Source organism: Drosophila serrata, unplaced genomic scaffold, assembly GCF_035046125.1.
Source record: "Drosophila serrata isolate PLE 108 unplaced genomic scaffold, ASM3504612v1 contig_345, whole genome shotgun sequence".
In the NCBI taxonomy this organism is placed as follows: domain Eukaryota; kingdom Metazoa; phylum Arthropoda; class Insecta; order Diptera; family Drosophilidae; genus Drosophila; species Drosophila serrata.
In genome coordinates, this window is record NW_028257243.1 from 147,971 (window position 1) to 156,642 (window position 8,672).

The 8,672-nt window shown below is 41.8% G+C and overlaps 1 long non-coding RNA gene across 1 annotated transcript; it reads right to left on the reverse strand.

Annotated features, from left to right (window-relative positions):
• Window positions 1-3,868: 3,868 nt before the first annotated feature.
• LOC147642854 (uncharacterized) lies at window positions 3,869-4,991 on the reverse strand. Its single transcript, XR_015272838.1, has 2 exons — window positions 4,701-4,991; window positions 3,869-4,640 (listed from the first exon to the last, which is right to left on the reverse strand). It is a non-coding gene; the product is annotated as an uncharacterized LOC147642854 (long non-coding RNA).
• Between the last annotated feature and the right edge of the window lie 3,681 nt (window positions 4,992-8,672).

Below are 8,672 nucleotides of genomic sequence, written 5' to 3' on the forward strand. Positions count from 1 at the left end.
GTGCAAAAGAATTAAGTCGTTTAACTTAAGAACTCAATCTTAACCTGATATCAATCGAATAAACACAAAAACAAACCGTTGTTAAATTTATTTTCTGCGTTCTAGTCTTAGTCTTAGTCTAGTCTGCGTCTTAGTCGAATGAAGGAACATTAATTTGACTCACAATAAATGTTACTATATAGGATATAGTATATCTGTGGTGGGTGGGTAAGGGTGCATCAGACCATGCCCAGAACAGCATAGCCTTTGCTGTTGTATATTCTATGGGTACTTGGTGCATCAAATCGACTCGCAGGTTAAAATCAATTTGATGAATACCACCTTCCCTTCGGGGAAGATCCTCCGCGTGGTACCCCCTGGAAACGTACTACGGTAAGGCTAATGCGAGCGGCAGAGTCCCGTGACTCCTACTCCACTTCCGTGGCCTGGGCAAGTCTTGAAAATGCTTCCGTGCCCTCTGACTATAAGGTTCGCAGCTGAGCTGTGTTCGAACGGAGACTTCCGAGGTCCGGGCAACTCTGGGTCGGAAGTGGCCTTGCCGTGGCTCTGGATCGGAGCCACGGTCGACCATGGAATACAATACAATATCAGCCCTCTCCAAACGGCACAACAAATAACAAACTCCACCAAGACGAGCCACGCCAAGGTGAGAGGGGTAGACGACCAGCCAAAGTTGTCCACCCATCATCAACTAATGGCACAGGCCTGCAAGTCCCGGTTCATTCTGACGAAGATAGCCAAGAATGACAAGGAGGGCAAAACTGACCAGCGAGATCAAGCGGACAAAGCTCGATTCCAGGCAGTGGTCCAGGAGTTTGAAAGATACGAGAAGAGATACGCTCCCAGAAGCGTTCTTGCCCACGCAGTAGAAGCGCAACCGCTCGGACGAAGCAAGCGGCAGCGCTCCGAAGATAGCGAAGAACGACAAGGAGTCAAAAGTTTAGTGAGGTGACTAGAGACAGTCTTTCCATGGCACTGCTGGACGAGCTCAATGACGATGGGCGCCTGCTGATGGAGGTCGAGACCAGACTGTCTGAGATGGTAACAGACAAATTACTATCGGAGCCATCTGGTCCGACACCCTTCTTAAACTCTTCACACATGGTTAGAGGTCACCGGGTGATCAGGTGCGACGACGAGTCATCGAGGGACTTCCTGGCAGAGTGCATTGCTAAGATTGGCTATGCATGGAAGGAAATTAGCGTGAAGCTAGTCTCCGCTGCTATGGCTGATAAACATGGATGACACATTAAAAGCGCTTAATAGTGAAGGTGTAAAAGTGTTATTCAGTGACTTCAGGATCTTTCCCAGCCGTCACCAGCGAACTGATGACAAGGGCACTACCAAACTCAAGGCATGGACAAAGCCTGTAGATTGGACATTAAACAACACAAGAAAAACAAAGATCCCAAACTTCAATAAACCTCAGATAGAAGGTATAGAACTAGGACTATCGCAACAAGCAAAGTATCTGGGAGTGATACTAGATGCGAAGTTATCACGGAAACAGAACATCAACGAAAGAGTTGAAAAAGCTAGCATAGCTTTTTACTCCTGTATAAAGATTATTGGAAGAAACTGGGGCATCCACCCCAAGATAATAATATGGCTCAACACAGCGGTTGTAAGACGCATACTCACATATGAAGCACTAGTTTGGTGGCCAGTATTAACTAACGCCTACAACAACCAGAAATTGAAAAGGATTCAGAGATCGGAAGACGCAGGTGCAACGGCTGCACTAAGATCATCATCCGCGGCAGCGCTGAATGTCATACTTAACATTATTCCAATAGAAAATTTTATCAGGAATACAGCAGCCCAAAGCGGCACGACTGAAGGCAAGCCAGAGCTGGAAGAACTACCACACCGGACACTGTAAGATCATCGACGAGATTAACTATCGGATGACAGAAGACACAGAATACATGACAACCGAACTACGATTCTCCAACAATTACACCACGATATACCCAACAAAGGAAGAATGGAGAAGAGGGAGGGTACCCGAGCCAAATGAGGTATCACTCTACACCAACGGCACAAGGATGAGCTGTGGGGTAGGGGCCGGAATCTTCCCCGAGAGGTGGGGAGTAAAGGAGTTTTCCAGTTAATTAGGAGGGATCTTATAGTATAGGACGGTAATCCTGGCTTGCATTCTAATTTAAACCGAAATATATTGAACTGATTCGATGCGATTACTATGGACGCCATACTGAGGGCTCCAAACGCAAGATCCATACTGATTTAAATCAGTAGAATTTGAGTTAGTTGTTTAATAAAACTGCGAAAATAGATCGGCAGTTGCCTGATCACTATTTACAGTATTATTTTTTTGAAGGAGAAAAAATAGTTTTTATAACACTGAGCGTCCTGCACCGAAAACTTTGACAAAACAAATATAATAGTGGAAAGGGCAGATTAAGAACAGCCTAGATTTTGTATTCTTAAGGCCAATCAAATTTTCAAAATGGAGCTCAGCACTAATTGGAGGCTACCAGGGTAGCCTCACCACTGTAACCTAACCTAACCTATCTTTGGTACATGGAAATTGAGCTAACCCAACAAGTCGGCACTGTCCACTACACCACGGATGAAGTAAAAAATAAAGAAAATGCTTAGGATAGTTCTACGGTTGACTAAGTAAGAAAAGTTAATTAGGAGGGATATTTTATTATAGGCTTTGCATCCTAATTTAAACCTATTCAACTGATTCGATGCGATTACTATGGCTCCAAACGCAAGATCCATACTGATTTGAGTCAATAGAATTTGTGTTAGTTCCCAGTACCATTCCTTTAGGATTCAGGTCTGAATCAGGTTGGATTGGAGAGGCCTCCATCCTGAATCATTAGGGAGCTTTCATACAAGCCATCCAAGAATTTCCATACAGTAGGTCATAGAAAAGCTGAATTCGGACAACCCGAGGAATTATCCGGGAATCATTAAGGACATGAATTCCCCCTTTAATCAGAAGGGAATTTCGGAAGGGATTCTGAACAGAATCATTCAGGAATTCAAGACAGAATCAGCCAGTAATCGTAGGGGAATTTAGAGTACAATCAGATAGGACTCTCAGAGGAATACCAGGTGGAATCACCAAGGAATCGTATGAGAATTTAGAGGAGAATCAGATAGGAATCTCAGAGGAATCCCTAGAGATTTTTTTATTCGACGTTGTCGTCATGTTTATTTATAAGAGACTAGCCGGCCCGTCCCTGCTTCGCACGGGAATTAAACATTACATTTAGATTAGTCAATTTTAACACATTCATAATAATAATAATAATATGACACATATTCATCCTTTTTTTTCAATTATTGAGTTCATTACATTTATTTAGTTAGTGCTTCTCTTTAAACAATATTTGATATTTGGCAGCAAAATAAATTGATTTTCAGGGGCTCCGACTCGCGATAGACCAACATACAGTTGACCATGAGTAAAACATTTATTTCGCAGATCGATCCCTACTAATTCGAAGGTTTGGCCTTGGGACTTGTTAATTGTTAATGCGAAAGATGTTTTTACCGGAAATTGAAGCCGTTTAAATGGTATTGGCAGATCAGTTGGGATCATCGGTATCCTCGGTATATGAGCTAGTTGACCACTTGCTGAGCCAGTGATAATATTTGCTACTGTTAAATTGTCCTTTAACTCCTTAATAAGCAGCCTCGTCCCATTACACATGCTCGGAGGGTTTAAATTTCTTAAAAGCATGATTGGGATTCCGATTTTTAACGTCAATTCATGGGGTGGCAGTCCAGAAGGGTTCAACGAATTTAAAAATTCCTGTGGATAATGGACTGCATCTTCAATATTCGTTACAGTGTCGATCGATTTGTATGTTTTTGTTTGGCCGGGGACTTTTTGATCAATCAGATTATTTATTTCATTGACAGTATCATTCTTAGGTGATACTATAGCCCGAGAACACAGCCAATGGAAGTCTCTTTCGTGCAAATTCTCGATATCAGGGTATACAGAATCTATTAAATTTTCCAAATTATGGAGTATTTGGCCTAGAGACTCATCCAGAAGAATGTCACAATGACCGCTTAAATTTGGAGTTGCAAAAATTCCTTCCCCAAGTTTTAGCAGTTGCTGTGGGAAATCGCTATCAGTGATTCCATGAAGATGAGCTCTCATATTTGTCCTTAATTTTAATGTTTCAATCGTAGTCCATATGGGAGACGATTTCAAGCATGCCTTGATGATATCTGCTCGCGTGCCTCTGTTAATAACGGGGAGAGTCTGTCGAAAATCTTCAGCAAATACAAAAGTAATCCCGCCCATGACTGCAGAGGAGTTCCTTAGATCCTGTAAGGTTCTGTTCACGGCCTCTATATGTGCTCTATGGCTCATCGTGCATTCGTCCCACATAATCAATGAGGCTTCTTGTAGTAATTTACCAATTGGTCCATTTTTGCGGATTGAACATGTAGATTGTTGTTCAAGATTGACGGATAGTGGAAGTTTAAAAGTAGAATGAGCAGTTTTGCCATCCTTCAAGAGAGTTGCAGCATTCATCACAGCATCCCGCAAATGGATATATTCCTCGGACCGAAGTTTCGTCTGATTCAATCTAAGAGGCCTGACAGACCTGATTCATCCGGCCAATAACGACATTCGATTCGAGCTGTAATCAATAGTTGGATTATATCTGATCTTCTGCAAGCTGTAAACGCGCTTCAGCTACCCTTGCCCTGTCGCGTTCATTATTTTGAGAGTGAATCAAATCGATTGCTGCAGAACGCGACTGTCTAACTCTTAATCGTTTTCTCTCAAGCCTATCTGCTCGTCTTTCTGCTGATTCTTCCTTGTGCATCTGCATTGCTCTCAGCCTCTCAGTCTCTCGGATGGAGGCCCGTTCTTCGTCAGTTATATTCGTAATCTTACGTCTTTTTGCTTCTGTATTACGATTACGACGACCCAAACTCTACTTCTTGGGTGGCAGGACTTCGTTTCTTACTGAACCTGAACAAAAAAATAAAATTTTTATCTCCAATTCCTTATTTCAATATGTTTTGAATGTTTGACAGGAAATGCTTTGGCTGCCTGTAGAGGGCGGTAGATGTAAGGTAGTTTTTTGTTTTTTTTTTTAACACCTTGGATTACGTTATCTTAATTTTAGTAAGGATGCCTATTTTTTTTTAAATGAAATATAGCCTATGACACTCAGGAATGATGTAGCTTTCCAACAGTGAAAGAATTTTTCAAATCTGCCAAGTACTTTCGGAGCCTATTCAAATCATACAAACAAACTTACATTACCTCTTTATATAATAGTATAGATGACCTCGTTTGCCTTTCAACAAGGATCTTGCTTAGTTTTTCCGTGTCGTTTATACCCTCTATCGCTTCGTATACTGAGTTGTTCTTGTGGCCCTTAGTATGGCGTCCATTCATTTGATGCATAGCTTGTGTTGCAGGTTCTCCGGTCACTCTACATATGTTATTGAAGGAATTAGAGGACCTCACGAATATATTAGTGAGGTCCTCTAATTCCTTGTGCCTTTTTCGTTCTGTCACTGACATTCGAGAGGACAAATTCACTGAATTTGCCCCAATTCAATGTTTCTTTACCAGTCGAGACCTGCTCGTCATTAGTCCAAGGTTCTTAAATTAATGCTATGTCGATGTCCCTTTCTCTTAGAAGGATCGAAAAATAAGCCGTGGCATCGTGGTTAATTGGTGTGGAGTCGGGCTTCTTGTCGTCGATGACATTCATGATGTCATTCATGTTCGTGTTCGTGTTTGTGTCGTCCACCTCCAAGATGGATATCATCTGGATCTGAAAAGCTTAGCCTTCCAGAAGCCGTACCTGATTTTGTGCTCCTTCAAGCTGCGCTTGACTGCGATAATTAATTATCAGAATAACTAACTAATAACCCAGTCCTCTGTATGTATGTCCAGATTCTGTGCTCACAGACATTGAAGCACCCTTGTATGGTCAGGCTGCCCCTTTATTAACCAGATGCTAGTTGTGGGCCTCCTTAAAATCTCACTGGCGTGACCTTATCCTAAGGCCATTCCACATCTTGCTCTTATATCAGCGCTATAACCAGACTGTCACTGGCCACCACACTGAACTTCTTCGTCTGTTCGACGAAGGATGTCGCGTTAGCACTTTCGTTGACGTCCCGAGCCCTCTTGAGTGCACTCTATTTCGCGTAGTGTGACTGATCGCGCTTCGGCTTCGAGGGCTGGAACGCCTCTGGGTGTACCTGCTTATATTGCTCAAATTGAATTTGACTTGAAATTTGCAACTGCCTCCTTCTTAGCTATCTGTTAGCCCTAGCGCGCCTTTGCTGTGTCGCTGTCAGGTTAATTCTTGGACGTTGATACACTAAGGTCAGTACATTCAAGTGGCCCGTATGACACCAGGCACGTACCTGTTTGGGTTAGGTGTTAGTAGGCGCGATGAAAAATATAGGACAGAATACGAGGAAATTGACTACCGGCGTGTGTTAGTATTAAAGATTTTAATTTGGGAAGGGTATCTTCGTTACAGATTAGTGTGTACAAATCATTATAATTTGCACATAGCACTCTAAAAGCTTCCTGCAGTTCAAAGGAGGTTCTACAGTGGCGCAACACTAATGGGATATAGGATCTAGTAGCTCTACATGGTACATGGAAATTAAGCTGACTCAACAAGTCAGCACTTTCCAACAAGCACTTTTCACAATGTATAAGGTTAAAAATAAAGGTTATCAGTAGCATCGTTCTACGATTGGCTAAGGACGGCAAGTTTATTAATAGGAGTCTACTAGAGTAGGAAGGTAATCTTTGCTTTGCATCCCAATTTAAACCGACTCAATGCGTTTACTATGGACGCCGTACTGAGGGCTCCAAACGCAGCATCCATATTCTAGGATAGGACGAACTAAGGAAGTATATAAGGATTTAGTAACATAGGGGTCATTGAATTCCTTCGACCACCGTTTAATAAATCCAAGCACACCCCTGGCTCTATTCACCATAGACGAAATATGATCAATAAAGTCAAGTTTTGGGTCCAAGCGGACGCCCAAATCGTCAACAGTATTAGTTTTTTCCAAAGAGCAGCAGTTCAGCGTGTAAGTAGCAAGCTTAGGAACGACACCAGATATTGTCATTAGCTTGCATTTCCATTTAAGTTTAATAAGTTTACACGGTACCAACTTTGAAAATTATTAAGATCTGTTTGTAAATCCGACTGGCAGGCAACGTCATTGTATTGCACACAAAGCTTGACGTCATCCGCGTACATAAGCACTCTGGAGTTAGTCAAGACTTTGGGCAGGTCATTTATAAATAATGTAAAAATTAAGGGTCCCAAATGGCTTCCTTGCTGGACGCCAGATGTAACTCTTAGAACATTGGATAAAATATTCTTAAAGAGGACCTTTTGCGTCCTGCCATTCAAATAACTAGAGATCCAATTGAGAAGATCACTTGGAAAACCCATTGAATCGAGTTTTCTAACGAGGAGATTACATCTGTCTGACAATTATTATGGAAGCCCTTTATAATATAGGAAGAGAGCTCCAAAAGATTTGTTGTTGTTGATCTTCGCTTAATAAAACCATGTTGACATGGAGAAATAACCGATCTACAAAGGTGCTGTAAGTGAGAGGTGATAATGTTTTCAAATAATTTAGGGATGGCCGACAACTTAGAGATTCCTCTATAATTGCTGGCATCCAATTTGCTACCTTTTTTGTTGAGAGGAATAATAAACGATTCCTTCTAAATAATGGGAAAGTGGGAGGTTTCTAAGGATGATAAGGATAAAACGTTTCAGAAGAGGATAGCACAGGGCGTCGGCACAATACCTGAGCACACAGCCAGGAATTCCGTCGGGACCTGGCGAATAAACTGGCTTGACACGATGAAGATCTAAAAGAAGAGAGCTTTCGTTTAGGATAGGACAGAAAATTAAGTTTGATTTGGGTATGTCGTAGGAATAAGTCTGGTGTAAATACGAAGAGCTTGGATAGGTTGTTTGAAAAAACTGCGAAAATAGATCGGGTATTGTCTGATCATTATTTGCGGTAGGAAGGATTTGTTTTAGGCTTACGTTTAGTGTTAACGAAATTATAAAACATTTTTGGGTCCTGTGAGAACTGGGCCCTACAACGAGTTAAATAGTTTTTATAACACTGCGCGTTCAGCACGGTAAAGTTTGACCGAGCTGATAAATAAGATGAAAGGGCAGATTGAGAACCGGTGATTTTAAATTTAGCATACAGTCTAGATTTTTTATTTTTAAGTCGGCTCAACTCTTTAGTATGCGGTTTATTCGAGCTTGGCGGATAATATAACGAAACACATTCAGTAAAAAATGAATTCATGGCACTGTAAATAATATCCACGGCAACAGCCATGTCAGTGCACATGTATAGATCGGACCAATTGAACTCGTTTATAAAATTATTCAGCCGTTCAAAGTTCGTTTTGCGAAAACATAGGACTTTATTGGCTGGACGGTCAGAAATATTCTGTACGTCACACCCAATATCAAGAGTCACATCGAAAGTTGGATGATAAGGATCTTCGGGCTGCGTCAGAGGCGCCACCCTTGCTAAACTGACTCTCGCAGGATCAAAGACGAAACAAAGATCGAGCAAGCGCTGTAAGGAATTTCGGACATGGTTGACTTGAGACAGCGAAATGTCAAACAAGC